At 34.1% G+C, this 17,140-nt stretch overlaps 1 pseudogene; it reads left to right on the plus strand.

Annotated features, from left to right (window-relative positions):
• Window positions 1-2,272: 2,272 nt before the first annotated feature.
• On the plus strand, window positions 2,273-3,764 carry LOC143562329 (F-box/LRR-repeat protein 14 pseudogene; annotated as a pseudogene).
• The last annotated feature ends 13,376 nt before the right edge of the window (window positions 3,765-17,140 follow it).

A 17,140-nucleotide genomic window follows, 5' to 3' on the forward strand; every position in this document is an offset into this window, starting at 1 on the left:
ACGATGGTGGTGGGTGGTGGTAGTGGGTGATGGTTGTGGCCGACAATGGGTGGTGGTGGTGAACGGTGGGTGGTGGCGGGGCGGTGGTGGTGGCGGACAGTGGTGGCGGGTGGTGGTAGTGGATGGTGGTTGTGGCTAACGATGGGGTGGTGGTGGTGATGGACGGTGGTGGTGGCGGACGGTGGGTGGTGGTGGCAGACAGTGGTGGTGGGGAGTGGTGGACGGTGGTGGTGGCGGATGGTGGTGGCGGCAGACGATGGGTGGTGATGGTGGCGGCTCACGGTGGGTGGTAGTAGTGCTGGATATTGGGTGTTGGTAGGATGTTAAGAAGCGCGAAGAAGTTGAACAATACCTTATTTTTTAAGACCATAAAAACAGTTTTCACATCTTTTTTTATAAAAAAACAAAATGTCTTCATAAGATTACGTTGTAAGCCTCTTACGGACCTTTCAAGTAAAAATAAACATATAACCTAGTGTTGCAGAATCTAACACGCCAAACCGAACCATATTGAAGTTAAAAATCTATTCTAAGTCGGTGTGTGGGACGCTAACCCAACAGATATTTATTTACGAAACAAATATATTTGGGGCAGAATCAAATTGCAAATTATTATACAAAACACCCACAAATCTCGCAAAATTCGATCATTCAGATGGCATGAATTTATTTCATTTCGTATCAATTTCATCTATCTTTCTTTCTGAGGTAATTGCACGTTTTCTTTATATTTATTTATTTATAATCAACTCTGTATATGTAGTTTAGTGTAGGTTTAATATTTGAGAATTCATTGAATTCAAGTATCAGGTTTCGATTAATCATATTATTAATGCTTTCCAATGTGGGGGTACAGACTAGCAATTAGGGGTGAGCATACGGGTCAGCCGGGAACCGACTCTATTGTAAATAGCCGGGTCTGATTGGTTCTGGTCTTGCGGGTCTTAGCTGGTTTATGTAAGGAGCAAATTGGTCAGACCCGTAGACCCGACCTGGACCTGGACCGTTTAATGGTATTCTTAGGACTTGGGAACTGAAAAAATTGTAAATAACTGGGTCTGATCGGTTCGGGTCTTGCGGGTCTTATCTGGTTTATGTAAGGAGTAAATTGGTCAGACCCGTGAGACCCGACATGGACCTGTTTAACTGTAATCTTATGACCCGGGAGCCGACCCTATTGTAAATAACTGGGTCGGATAGGTTCGGGTCTTGCGGGTCTTACTCGGTTTATGTAAGGAGCAAGTTAGTCAGGCCCGCGAGACTGACTCTCCGGACCGTTTAATGGTATTCTTAGGACCCGGGAACCGACCCTATTGTAAATAACTGGGTCTGATCGGTTCGGTCTCGCGGGTGTTATTTGGTTTATGTAAGGAGCAAATTGGTCATGCCCGCGAGACCCGACTCTACGGACCGTTTAATGGTATTCTTAGGACCCGGTAACCGACCCTATTGTAAATAACTGGGTCTGATAGGTTCTGGTCTTGCGGGTCTTACCCGGTTTATGTAAGGAGCAAATTGGTCAGACCCGCAAGACTAGACCCGGACCCAGACAGTTTAATTTTAATGGAATTCTTGGGACCAAGGAAGGCAGGAACCGACCCTATTGTAAATAACTGGGTCTGATTCGTTTCGGGTCTTGACGTCTCGCAGGTCTTACCTGGTTTATGCTCACCCCTACTAGCAATTAATTGGATAGGCTCTTTATATGAAATTTATAAATTAAAGTTTAAAGCTTTTTATCTTCTTGTAGATGAATTGACAAGGTCTATGTTTTTATTCAAGGGCTCGACTGATAATCAAAAGTTTGATTATTCTCATGTTAGATTATTGTTGCGTTTAAGTTTAGGTAAAGCGGTTTTGAACAGTTTGTGCATTGCTATATTTGATTATTCGAGTGAAATGCAGTAGGCGAGCTAGGTGGATTTAGGAGTAGATTATTAGTTGTTAAAAAAAAGCTGTTTGAACAGTATTTGGATTGCTATATTTGATTATTCGAGTGAAATGCAGTGGGCGGGTTAGATGGATTTAGGAGTATATTATTATCTGTTATAAAAAAGGAGTGTTTTAATACAAGAATAAGCTGTCTTAATATTATTATTTTTCTTGAACACTTATAATCCACATTATTCTGGAAGTTAAAAATCAACATGTTTATTTTTATCGTTTATATTTTCGCTCCCTTTTTATGCTTTCCGGGATAGATGGAATAAAAGGTTTTATATTTTGTATGCTTTGCAGGTTTTAATGTTTCGCTTCTAAGCCAACCCTTTTCTAGCACAAGAAAAACATGGTTTTTATCGATAATCTCCCGGACCAACTCATTTGGGAGATTTTCGGCAAAATCAACAACACCATTGATCGAAACTCCATATCTTTGGCTTGCAAACGGTTCCATAATCTTGATAACGAACAAAGAGAACACCTTCGTGTTGGCTGTGGCTTAAACCCTGCAAATGAAGCTTTGACTTCTTTATGTCACAGATTCCCAAACTTAACCAAAGTCGAGATTACATATTCGGGTTGGATGTCAAAATCAGGAAAACAATTAGAGGACCCGGGTCTTTCCATACTCTCCAGCATCTGCCCGTTTTTGACCGACCTCACTTTAAGTTACTGCACTTTCATAACCGATGCGGGCCTTAGTTCTTTAGCCTCGAGCTCCAAGCTTTCATCTTTAAAACTAAATTTCACCCCAAGAATCACGGGTTCCGGTTTATTTTCCATCGTTTCTGGCTGCAAAGACTTGAAAAAAATCAATATTATTCGTTGTTTAAACATTAGCAACCTTGAGTGGCTCGAGTGTCTTGGAAGGCAGGAAACGCTTCGAGATCTTTGCATCAAGAATTGTCGGGGTATTGGAGAAGGCGCCCTCGTTAAACTCGGGCCCACTTGGCGAAACATGAACCGTTTGCAATTTGAAGTTGACTCTAACTACAGGTACATGAAGCTTTACGACCGGTTAGCTGTTGACAAGTGGCAAAACCAGTGGGTCCCGTGTGAAAACATGGCGGAACTTACTTTGATCAACTGCATGATCAGCCCGGGACGAGGGCTCGCTTGTATATTAGACAAATGCGAAAACTTGGAAAAAGTTCATTTAGACATGTGCATAGGAGCCCGAGATTGTGACATCATCGGGCTTGCCCAAAACTCGAAAAACCTTCGGGCCATTTCGATACGAGTCCCATCGGATTTCTCACTTCCACTTTTGATGGACAACCCGTTAAGACTCACGGACGAGAGTTTAAAATCACTGGCTGAAAACTGCACAAAACTCGAGTCAGTGTCACTGTCTTTCTCAGACGGTGAATTTCCTTCATTATCTTTTTTTTCTTTAGACGGGATTCTAAATTTGGTTAAAACATGCCCGGTGAAAAACTTATTTCTTGATCGTGTTTATTCGTTTACTGATATTGGAATGGAAGCTCTTTGTGGTTCTGACCATCTTGAGACTTTGGAACTTATAAGGTGCCAAGAGATAAGTGATGAAGGGTTGGAATGTGTGGCCCGCTACCCATGGCTGCGTGTGTTGCGGTTAACCAAGTGTCTTGGTGTGACTGATGATGGGTTCAAGCCACTTATTGGTTCGGGCAAACTTGAACAGCTTGTTGTGAACGATTGTCCTCAAGTGTCGTTGAGGGGTGTGCGGGGTGCTGCTAAATCTGTTTCTAGTAAGTTGGATCTGTCATGGATGTATTAAATGTGTTAAGTTGGTACACTGTTTAAATTGGTGTAAATTTTAAATTTGTGCGACTTTGTTTAAGGCGTGACAACGAATTGTCAATTGCGAAACGCGACCACTACTTGGTCAGTTTTTGGCTTCTTGTTCAATCATCAATTATCTATTTTGGGCTTCAAGAAAAGGGGTAGTAGATTCTTGTTTTAGTTCATTTTCAAATTATGTTATTGTTCCTGCATCTTGATTTTGCTGATTGGAGTATGCTAAGATTGGATATAAAAAAGTTATATAAAGTAGAGTATGGATTCGATAGAAAACACTTTTTGTGTAAAAACGGTAGGAATCAATCACAACGCATCGAATCTACTTTTTAATAAAGGGTATTTTTGTACATTTGCTGAGAATTATTATTAGCTAATTCCTATAATTATGACCCTTTTTTTATAGAATTTTATATGTTAAAAGTTTTATAGGATATTTCTTAAACAAGATTCATTTTGCTTTATTACTTGGATCCATTCTCAGAACATAAACATGCTCATCTACAATGCATAACAACACAAACATCACAACATATGATATTAATATTAATAGTAGCACGTAAAAAATAACAACAAAACCACATAACACTTACATTTAATTTTCAAATATAAGTAATCAAATTATGTAAAAGCCCAAAAACCATTTTAGCTCACTTAAAATTAAATAACACATCCACGTAATATTTTCAAATAACAGCACACTTAATATGTATATGACAAGACATTCAAAGCAACACATTAGACTTCATAGTGTTTACAAAACAAAAATAATACAACTATAATAACACGTTTAAAACAAAAAATAACACAACTACAACAACACACTAAACATACAACACAAAAATAAAAAACCATAACAACACATTAGGGTTCATAGTGTTTACGAAACAAAACTAGCACAATTGTAACAACACGGATGGAGAATTGGAGTAGAGGAGGTAAAATTAAACAATAGAAATGAGAAATAACTAAATCACATGCTTATTAAAATAGAGGTTTATTGGATTTTAATAATCCCTATTGAATGGTATTGGTCGATAGTAATCCCTATTCATTTTATAGCCATTGATGGTCTCAAATTTAAAAAAGTTGGCCTCCAATGGTCCCTTGTTAAAAAGGACTTAATGGCGTTATACTTTTATCCAAATTTCAAACTAATGTTTTAGGGGTTTTGATCGGAAGAAGGATACGAGTCGATTGGTGTAAAACTTAGCTCAAAACGTTCATCCAAACGGCTTGACTTTTGTTAATTGTAAGTTCAAAGACCCGAATCGAAGCATTGTTTCGTCATTTTGGAGCGCCATTTTGAACTAAGTTTTGCATTAGTCGACTCGTATTCTTGTTCCGATCAAACGCCCTAAACATTAGCTTGAAATTCGGAAAAAAGTATGACGACGTTAAGTCCTTTTTAACGAGGGACCATTGGGGCCAACTTTTTTAAATTTGAAACCACTGATGGCGATAAAATGAATAGAGATTATTATTAGCCAATACCATTAGATAGAGTTTGACGAATTGGACCTCTCACATTTCTTTCTACTTTATGTATATGGATAATAAGATTTATGATATAAACAATTTAGCGTAATTAATATCTGTTGAAGAATGTTTCTAAATTTAAAACGTAATTAACGTCTGTTGAAGGTTTCTAGATTTAAAACTCTATTAAGTTACAAATATGCCATTCATACCCATTTTAATAACTAATTAGTTATATTTGATACTTTGAAAATAGGATAAAAATATGGATGGCTAAGATTTATTCCTACCGTTTTCTCAATATTCTTTATTTCTATTTGATCCTTCCTCATATAAAGTAATATAGTGTAATAATAATTATTCATAAATTAATAATAATTACACTATTGTTAACATAGTTATACTAGTTATTTGTACATTTTACACGATAAAAGTCATTCGCATTTGATCCAAACACGAAACATTAATGAATTTTATTTGAATTCCTAAGATATTAGCTGGAGTTGCATAAATTATTAATAGTAAAGAGGATTTCCATGTATAATTAATAACCTTTTTGTATCATTTTACGAGATTTTCTTATTTCAAACCAATAATTAATTGTGTTTATGTCCAACGGTCATATTTTAAACACCTTTTATTTTAAAAAAGTAACGTATACAAATTTGAATTTTAAACATATAGCCGTTGGTTAACGTTTAAAATATCGACTTGTTTAAATAGAACTTGGTACTTTCCTTGGATTATCTATGCCTCTCCTTGTTTAATCTATTAACAAAAGTTTTCTAGATTTTTTCGTCATATATAAATTTCCTTTCATTTCTTCTTTAGTCATGCTTGCTTATTTCTCTTTAACGGGAATAATTAAGTATTTGACAACCATTCAAAGTTCAAGAATGATCTTACACATTCAAATGATCTTTCTTTGGCCAAAAAAGTCCTTAATAAAATTATAGTGTCAACTCTTGTTGGCATTGTTCCAATCTACCACCACTCTATTGGATCGGCCATGAAGCTGATGCCTCCTCGCTAATCCTCACGGTGTGATCCATTGCTAAAAGGAGGGTCATCATACTGTCCGAGTCGTCTTCTGTCGATTTGTTATGTAGTTGACATCCCCAACGTATTCGGCAATCAGTGTCATGTCCTTAATTGGACCATCTTCGATAGTGTATTTGTTTCAAATTAGAAGTTTAGTTATTGAATGCGTGTAAAGTCTAATATGAACTCAAGTAGGAACCACAAAACAATCATGAGTATATGTGATAGATTCTATATGAAAACATAAACTGAGAAAATTGTATTTAATGGCTTATAATTTCAATAGTAAAAGTTCTTATGGTGTTATAGGCTACTTTTATTCACATGCTACCTTTCCAAATGTAAATCGATTGAACAAATATATATGGCCATGACTAATAACTAATAATGTTTGAGAATAAAAAATGTACACGTGTTAATATGAAGCGAAAACTTCGAGTAAACATCAAGATAAGCGAAAACTATCAAATTGTTGGGTTGAAAGCAAATATTAAGAAGCAGGGGGAACTGTTGGTATACATAGGCTGTTTTATTCATTTTGTGTGCTGGCCTTGTAATCTTTCATAGCCTGAAATCGCTTTTTGAGTAGCAACGAAAGCCAAAACTTTCATTTAGTGTGTATGTTCCTTTCATGCTTGTTTTAGATCATCATGCTTCACATATTCAAGTGTTTCCGCTATTACAGTGTGTTTGCAAATTCATATTGTTAGTATTTGATCTGATATTAGCACAGGAGTAATCTTTGTAAGAGTTATACTTTGTCCTTTTATGTGAAGCAAGGTCTCATATTTTTGGGGATTGTGCAATGGTAGCCGATATCTAAAGAGTTATCGAGAGGTGACTACAACTTACAGGTGTCTTGGCCGGCTTCCAAAGCGCCACCGGACATGTGTTCTTAGTTGGATTCTTCTACATTCCAAGCCCGGTTCTTGGGCAGTGCAGCCCGTGCAGTGGCACGAGGCCTAAATACTTAAAAGGGCCCAAATATTTTTTTTTTAACTTTTATAATGTATAAGGCCCAAATCCAATTTGATTAAATATAGAGAAGGCCTGGACGCAAAAACATAAATTGGACCACACTCAGTTAAATTATAAATAACTCATGATCAACCTTAATTAGTGGATTATTAATAGATCATAAGTTCATAACATGTCTTCTGTCCAATTAATCCAAATAGAACAACTTCTTCTTTTTTTGTTTTTCGTTTAACCTTTGTCTAGTGGTATTATTGGAAAAAACTCCAATGACGGAATTCCCGAACCCCGGGTAACCTTGTACGTGATTTTTCAAAATAATTGAATAAACTTGACAATGGGTTTATAAAGCCGAATCAAAATGTAATATTGGTTTCATAACATCAATAACTGAAACTTTAAATATTTTTGTTTTTGTTCTCAAATACAAATACAAATACATCTTCAGTGCAAAAAAAATGTAAAAAGTATACACAATTTTTTTTCTCAAAACTACCTCCAAGCATTCCGATTGTGGTTTTTTAATATGTAACCGATGAGTTTATATTATAAAGAGGTGGCCCAAATTTTATATCACACGAAGCCTAAATTTCTTTTATCATTCTCATGGACGACCCTGCTACATTCAGTAAGCCGACAAAAGATTCAGTGGGAAGATATTGTCTTCTCGTCATGGTGGATCATTTAGAGGCATCAAACAAAGATTGCGTTCAACAAAAATGATCTCAAAAGAGAGGCGATTGTTGACTCTATAATGGCGATGGTGTTTTTATGGGTTTTGAGTAGAAACGTAAGATTTTAAAATTAAATTGCCGATCAACTTTTAAGTAACTTCTCTTTCTTTCTCTGGATAGTTTTTGTCGATGGCTCTTTTGATATTTTATTTTCTGTTTGGTTGGTAAGAAAAAGTTGATTTTTTTGGGGTGTCGTTACGATTTTCCTTTTTGTTTTTTTAATAAAGTAAGGATTTTTACATATTTCCCCTTCCTAAACAAGGGAAATTACATATTTCCCCAAAATACAAGTTTTTAATGCAAAATGTACAATGCTTTTTAAGCATGGTTTGAAAAAATATGTAATTTTAAAGTTTAGGAAGGGAAAATATGTAAATGCCCTAACTAGTAATATGTGATTATGATTATATACAAGAGTGATTAAAAAAAATCTTAGAAATAATAACATATTTTTATTTGAATTTCTAGCATATTAATTATAAGTTGTCCTTCTATACTTAAGTAGTTATATGGAGGATTTCCATCTGTAATTAAAAGCATATTGACGTTTGTTTGGCATCAATTTGTGTGATTTTTTTCCATGTATTAATTAATTGTGTTTATTATGGTCATATTTCAAACATTTTTTTAAATTAACGTATATAAATTTCAGACATACCACCGTTGGTTAACGTTAAAGATATCGACTTGTTTAAATTGATACTTGGTACTCGCATCGGGATATAAGTTTTATTTTTTAATAAAAGTTACTTGGTTTTTTGGGCTTCAAGAAAAGAGGTTGTAGATTCTTGTTCTAGTTCAATTTCTAATTATGTTATTGTTTCTGCGTGTCTTGATATTGCTGATTGGATGGAGATAAAACCATGGAATATGTTAAGATTTGATATAAAAACTTGTTGTATATGTTGATTATTGGTTATAAAAATTTTTGCATCTTTATCCATCTGTTTTAAAAAATTTCAAGAATTTATATGGATTTAACTTTTTAGGGCTGTAAGAAACAATAACGTATTTTTATTTGAATTTCTAACATGTTAGCCAGCTGAACTTTAATAAATTACTAAAAGTAAGGAAGATTTCCACATGTAATTAATAGCATGTTTTTGTATCATTTTATGAGATTTTCTTATTTTAAACTAGTGATTAATTAGGATAATAACCCGTGTTACACACGGGTGGAAAACATATCAAAAAACAATATAAAATATAAAAAACATATTCAATCAACACAAATATTTGACACAAGTTTTTTACCAACAGATATTACAAAAGATGTTAAATTATGTCTGCAACATAAAAATAAAATACTTTATAAATAAATAATTCAGTAAATAAGGAATAATATAACATAAATGAACCATTATACATGAAAAAAATAAAAAAACACATTAGTAACAGATTTTGTAATATTATTTGAAAACTAAGCTTACAAATACATACCAGATATTTTCACACGTGTAGAGTTTTCGTTCAAAAACCTTTTGAAACATAAAATGTCGGGTTTAAAAACCGTAGCTTACATTCGATTCTTCTATCATGAAATAATAATAATAATAATAATAATAATAATAAGAAGAAGAAGAAGAAGAAGAAGAAGAAACATGTGTAGATAATTAATGAAAAGAGTATTATAAAGAAAGGAAAATGCAAAACAATAAAAAACTTACAGATTGATTCATGAGGATCATCTCCATCAAGAAGTCCTTATTTGGAGTGTTTGTTACCCTTGACGGTCCATACTCTCAAAACTCTAACCTTAGCTATGGATGGAGATGTTTTGATAACATCAATTTCATCCAACATTGTAAAGCTTTGAACCTCCATTGTAATCTATTGTAGATCAAATGATAAAAGACTTTACTGAAATAATTCGTTTAAATATAAAATTTATAATTAACAGTTGAAGAACTTACTTTGTAAAAGCTTCAAAGGCAGAAGATTGTTTTAACGTGAAGAATGCATCTATGAGCGGATGTCATATACTACATATAGAGATGTTTATTTTTTATAAACACCGTAAGTTCATAAACCGATTTAATTAAATAATAAATACAATAAATCGAATTCAATATAATGCAATATACATCCTATAAATAAAACCTTATAAATAAGCCTATAAATGCAGCATATAATTTCTAATAAAAATATAGGGCTTGATTTTTGGAACTACCAAAAATTAAACATCTAACTATAATAATAAACTAATTTGACATATTGACTAATTTAGAAACCGTTTTAATTAACTCATTTTCTTTTCTTTTTTTTATTGAAATGTTTTCCGGGATCCATCCCCTTTAAAAAAAATTCCTTGTGTGTATTTTGTAAGATTGTTTTAATTGTGGTTTTTTAAAATCGTTGTTGCAAGATTGTTTAAATTAAAAATAACAATTTTTGTAAGGTTGTGAATTTCTAGTCAATATATAACTAATTGATCAACTGTATTAAAAGAGATTTTAGTTTTCAAAAATAACAATTTAATGTTACCAAAAATTAATTCTGAATATGTGGAAAATAATTATATGGAAATGTGATGATGTGGAGTCCTATGTGGACATCCTAGATTAATGACATATGGATAGAATTGAGTTGCTTGTTACATTAGTTAGATTATAACAGTTAGGTTCCTATCCATATATAATAAGATTTTCAAATTTTAAATTGATAGGTCATAAAAATAAATTAATATTAGTGAAACTTGGAAAAAGACGTATTATGAACAAAAAATCACAATATATAAACATAATTTTAAGTAACAAACATATTAAACATCATATCAATTGACCGATAATTTAAAAAAAAATTATACCTTTAAACCCTAAATAGATTAAAACATAAATCGATTAATAGGAATATATTAAATATCAAATCTATTAACCGTTAGTATAAAAAATCATGCAATTAAACCCTAAATCCAATAAAAGTGAATCAATTTGATGTTGTTCTTCAAAAATATTAATCATACCTGATAATTGCAAACGATGAATATATTTAATGTTGTTTGGATTATGAAAACGAAAAATCATGAAGAACCGGTTATAGATGAGGCGAAGAATCTTGTTACAAACGATGGGGAGCGTTATGATTTTTGAACGAAACATGTGTCTTTTAAAGAAGAAGCGATGAACAATTTAAACCTACTAAATTTAATAAGTTTTTTAATTCTAAGAATAATTAGAATGATTAATATCATAATTACATTAATTAGTTATATAAACACAAAATTCAATATCATTGATTAAAATTTTATTGTGAATATGTGGAAATTAGATTTATGGAAGGTTGATGACATGGAAGCCTATGTGGACAACCTAGGTGAAGGACATGTGGAAAAAATTATGTTGCTTTAATATATTAGTTCGATTAGATGCTCGTTAAATCAATTACTATTGTTTGACTAATATTATACCAAATAACGGAATGTGTTAAATATAATAAACTAATATTTTAATTATTATAACAGTTAGGGTATGTTTGGTTGGAAGTAATGGAATGAAGGGGGAATGGAATGGACAATGGAAAGGAATGGGTCATTACCATTCCTTTGTCTTGTTTGGTTAACCTATGGGAATGAAATGAATTATTACTTTATATTGTTTAGTATCCAAAGAAATTGTATGAATAAAATAGAAATAATAAAAACACTCATATCTCAAAATAATTTTTTTACAAAAAAAAAAGAACGGCAATGGCAACGGTGGTGTTAGTTCCGGCAAAGAAAACGGTGGTGGCAGTGGCGACGGTGGTGGTGAGGGTAGCGGTGGTAGCATTGGTAGTGATGGCGATGGTAGGGTGGCGGCGATGGTTAGGTGGCGGCGGTGGTTGCACTGGTGGTAAGGTGGTGGTGGCAGTGGTGGTGGCCAGGCAGTGACAGTGGTGGTGGCGGTGATGGTCAGGTCGCGACGGTGACAATGGTTGTGGTGGTTATGGTGACGATGGTGGCGGCAGGTGGCGGTGGTTGCACTAGTGGTAAGGTGGTGGTAGCGGAGGCGGTGGTGGTGGCGACAGTGGCGGTCAGGTGTTAGTGGTGGCGATGGTAGTGGTTGTTGTTAGGTGGTGGTGTTGTTGAGAATGTGGGTGAAGGAGGAATGAAATGAAAAAAAAAGGGGGGGGGGGTAGGAAAGAATGGTTTTGATGGTATGAGATTACATGTGTAATTGATGATTCTATTTCATTGAGCAACCAAACACCACATTTTTCATTCCTACGTAATGAATCATTCCATTCCCCCTAGCATTCATGCATACCAAACGCTACCTATAGGTTCCTATCCATATATAATGAGATTTTCAAATTTTAAATTGATAGGTCATAAAAATAAATTAATATTAGTAAAACTTGAAAAAAGACGTATTATGAACAAAAAAATCACAATATATAAACATAATTTTAAGTAACAAACATATTAAACACCATATCGATTAACCGATAATTTAAAAAAAAGCATACCTTTAAACCCTAAATAGATTAAAACATAAATCGATTAATAGGAATAGATTAAATATCAAATTTATTAATCGTAAGTATAAAAAATCATGCAGTTAAACCCTAAATCCAATAACAGCGAATCAAGTTAATGTTGTTCTTCACAAAATTCGATTAAACACTAAAATATAAATCATACCTAATAATTGCAAATGATGAACATATTTGATGTTGTTTGGATTATGAAACCGACAAATCATGAAGAACCGGTTATAGATGAGGCGAAGAATCTGGTTACAAACGATGTGGAGCGTTATGATTTTTGAACGAAGCATGTGCCTTTTAAAGAAGAAGCGATAAACAATTTAAACCTAGTAAATTTAATAAGTTTTTTTTAATTCTAACAATAATTAGAATAATTAATATCATAATTACATTAATAAGTTACAAAAATATAGAAGTCAATATCATTGATTAAAATTTTATTGTAAATATGTGGAAAATAAATTTATGAAAGGTTGATAACATGGAAGCTTATGTGAACAACCTAGGTGAAGGACATGTGGACAAAATTGTGTTGCTTTAATATATTAGTTAGATTATATTTATGTCTAATGGTTGTTTTTTAAACAATTTGTCATTAATAAAGTAACGTATACAAATTTGAATTTCAAACGTATAGTCATAGGTTAAGGTTAAAAATATAGACTTGTTTAAATAGAACTTGGTACTTTCCTTGGATTATCTATGCCTCTCCTTGTTTAATCTATTAACAAAAGTTTTCTAGATTTTTTCGTCATATATAAATTTCCTTTCATTTCTTCTTTAGTCATGCTTGCTTATTTCTCTTTAACGGGAATAATTAAGTATTTGACAACCATTCAAAGTTCAAGAATGATCTTACACATTCAAATGATCTTTCTTTGGCCAAAAAAGTCCTTAATAAAATTATAGTGTCAACTCTTGTTGGCATTGTTCCAATCTACCACCACTCTATTGGATCGGCCATGAAGCTGATGCCTCCTCGCTAATCCTCACGGTGTGATCCATTGCTAAAAGGAGGGTCATCATACTGTCCGAGTCGTCTTCTGTCGATTTTTTATGTAGTTGACATCCCCAACGTATTCGGCAATCAGTGTCATGTCCTTAATTGGACCATCTTCGATAGTGTATTTGTTTCAAATTAGAAGTTTAGTTATTGAATGCGTGTAAAGTTTAATGTGGACTCAAGTAGGAACCACAATCATGAGTATATGTGATAGATTCTATATGAAAACATAAACTGAGAAAATTGTATTTGATGGCTTATAATTTCAATAGTAAAAGTTCTTATGGTGTTATAGGCTACTTTTATCCACATGCTACCTTTCTAAATGTAAATCAATTGAACAAATATATATGGCCATGACTAATAACTAATAATGTTTGAGAATAAAAAATGTACACGTGTTAATATGAAGCGAAAACTACAAGTCCAGGCGAAAACTTTGAGTAAACATCAAGATAAGCGAAAACTATCAAGTTGTTGGGTTGAAAGCAAATATTAAGAAGCAGAGGGAAAACTACCTTTAGTATGCGGAAACGGTTGGTATACATAAGCAGTTTTATTCATTTTGTGTGCTGGCCTTGTAATCTTTCGTAGCCAATTTCTCTGTAATCGCTTTTTGAGTAGCAACAAAAGCCAAAACTTTCATTTAGTGTGTATGTTCATTTCATGCTTGTGTGCTGAACAACGACCAACCCAGCCGACCACCACTGTTGGTTCGTTGTTAACCACTAGGCTACTTCACGGTTGACCAAGCTAGCCAACAAGGACCAAGCCAATTTTTTTTCAATGTTAGGACTTAGGAGAGTTTCACGAATCATTGTTTAATCGTTAATTATTACGGTATTTGATTTTAATTATATATTTTTCTATGTTTATTGTTATAACATTAAGTCTCGTTTAAAAAAATTAGTTTATATATTTCGTTACTCGTTAAGGCCATGGGCCTCTTTTTTCCGGCTCAGCCGAGGTATTTAAATTCTCGAAGACGGCCCTGAATGTAATGAGCCGTGATTTTCCCTTTTTTATTTCTCACGAAACCCATCAACCCAAATTATATGTGTTTATGAGGTTGGTGCGGATGGTTTTTTTTTCGCTTATTTTGCATTTCCTTTTCACTTAAGCGGGTTTTTCTTTTCTTTTTCCCTATCTTAATAAAAGGGAATTATATGCACCTTAAAAAGGCTTTTAAGAAAAAGTTGGTAGGGGTTGTGGGTAGTTGTAAAGATACATTACAAACACTACCCGGCCCTGACGATACACAAAGACTGATTTTTCGACAGCTGCAGAACTGCATGACAGCGACGTTAATATCTTATTCACCTGAGACCTCTAACACGCATTGTGACATACTTGGGTCGGGTTTTTTTGGTACCAAAAACCTTATTAGGTACTATCTTTTTGTTGTTGTCTGGTTCATTGTTGTTTGGTTCATCGAAGGTGGTGACCAGGAGGAGTTGGACGGCAAAGTGAGATGGTGACCGGTGGTGGTATGATTGTTAGGCTGAGGGGTGTGGGGCTTCAACGGGGGCGCTAGAGCCCCTCCGCTCGCGCCCCCAGGCGCTAACACCACACCACCGGGGCGCTAACGGGGGCGCTAACGGAAAAAAAAAGAGAGGCGTGAGCTGGTTAGCGGCTGAAGAGAGTGAGAATCTTGCATTGGTTTAGAAAAGAGCCGTTGGGCTCTTAAATATTAAAAAAAAAATATTTTCCTATATAATTATACTCTATTTCACCCATTTTTATACCAAAACTTCAAACCTTTACCCAAAATCAATTCATCTTCTCAACTTTTTTTTTAAAAAAAATGGCTGGAAATTGGTTCCCAAACCTTGATTCAGATTATCTTGACGACGATTTATGGTCGTCACCGCACCAACCGATGTTTTATTCGGAGCCGCAAGAATCATCCGGCTTTCAACCATCCAACACACAACCGTCTCCTAGAGACTTCAGTAACTTAAATCCGGTCGATCAAATGCTAATGGAAAAGCAAAAGGAACGTATCCGAAAGAGGTTGATCGAATAAGACCAAGCCGAAGAATAAGAAGAATGTTTTTTTAGTACTTTAATTTTTATTTTATTTTTAGATATTAATGTGTGTTTTTTAATAATTTATGAGTTTTTTTAATAATACGTTGTTTGAATATATTTATAAAAAAATAAAAATAAAATCGCTGGAGCCCCTCCACACCAGGGCCAGGGGCTCCAACGAGGGCTCCAACACCCCCCTTATCCAGTTTCTCTCTCTGCCACACGTCATAATATTATTGGTTGGAGCCCCATTAAAGCCCCCACACCCCTCAGCCTTAGTTGGGTGTAAATTGTTTAGTTTTTGGTATTATTTTACTATTTTAATTAGTTTATTGCCTGAACTGTGGTACCTAGCGCAAGCTTTTGTATTTCCGTGTCTTGACCATTAAATATGCTTATTGGGACTAGTTACGAGCTTATATTGGCGACTCAAGATGATTGGGGTTGACACGCATACGTTTCAGAGCTTAAACGAGTAAAAAGAAAACAGATATCTTGAACTGCCTTCCCTCACGACACGTGGGCCATGTAAGATAGGTCCCTAGCAACACACGAGGGATCCCAGAATGTAAACCGACAATTTTGTTCTTCGTGCCATGCGAAACACCAGAAGGAGATCCCTCACGACACACGAGGGACCTAAAAATCGGAAAAAAAAATAATCTATTTCATTTCAACAGATAAACCTAATAGGCCCCCATTCAAATTCTCTCTTATTCCAACAGTCATAGAGGACCAAGAAGGTGATTTTGCACCATCCCGGAGTTCTCAGATCGTTAATTCACTAATGGTTTCAACCTTCCAACCCGTAGGCGAGCTACTCATCATGCAAAGGCAAGACTAAACCATTTGTGACCACTTTAGGTGTTGGGGTTTTTAGTGGTGGATCCATGAATTTTTTTCAGGTGGTGCACTACTTTTAGATGTTTCAATTTCATGGAATCATACATAAAAATTTATGGCCGTTTCGATGGTTCGGGTCGGTTCATTACATAATAAAATTATGATAAAATAATAAAAAAAAGGCACCATCATTCGAAATTAGAAAAACACATAATATAAATACAATGATTTTTGTAATTGTGGTATAGAGGGGAGAGAGTCGTAAAAATTTTTTTTGAAAAAAAGTGGTGCAAAACGGATTTGAACATGTGACCTTTAGTTAACCAACTCAAAGACTCATCCACTAGGTCAACAACTTATATTCCAATAAAAGTCGTTCCCTCTTAATTTATAAGGTGGTCCACCCTATTATTTTCTATATACTAATACACTATTATTTCGAAACCCGGATGGCTCCTGAGAATCACCCATTTCATAGGTGGATCCGCCCATGGGGGTTTTACGCAAACTGATTCTTTGTTGTGATTTCTATCTATGGTTGGATTTAGTTTTGATTAATTGTTTGGTTAGTTGAATCTTTACATTTATTTTATTTGATTAAACAGTTGTTTCTCCGTGATTTTTATTTACCATCAATTACTTAGTTTGAGTTCATCAACATTTAGGATTAAGTTCTCATAAACATCGACCAGTTATCATTAATCATTAATAAGTGTTAAAGTTTTATATTAACGAATTGACAATTAGGTAGACCGTTTTCAGTTGTGTTAAATCTTCGGATTATGTTCTGTGAATCATCACAACCAAATTACAGTGTATAGTAATTATTTATCAAACTTAATTCATG

This window comes from Bidens hawaiensis, unplaced genomic scaffold (genome assembly GCF_021521415.1).
Source record: "Bidens hawaiensis isolate Kalapana, Puna unplaced genomic scaffold, B.hawaiensis_p1.1 tig00020931_1, whole genome shotgun sequence".
Taxonomy (NCBI): Eukaryota; Viridiplantae; Streptophyta; class Magnoliopsida; order Asterales; family Asteraceae; genus Bidens; species Bidens hawaiensis.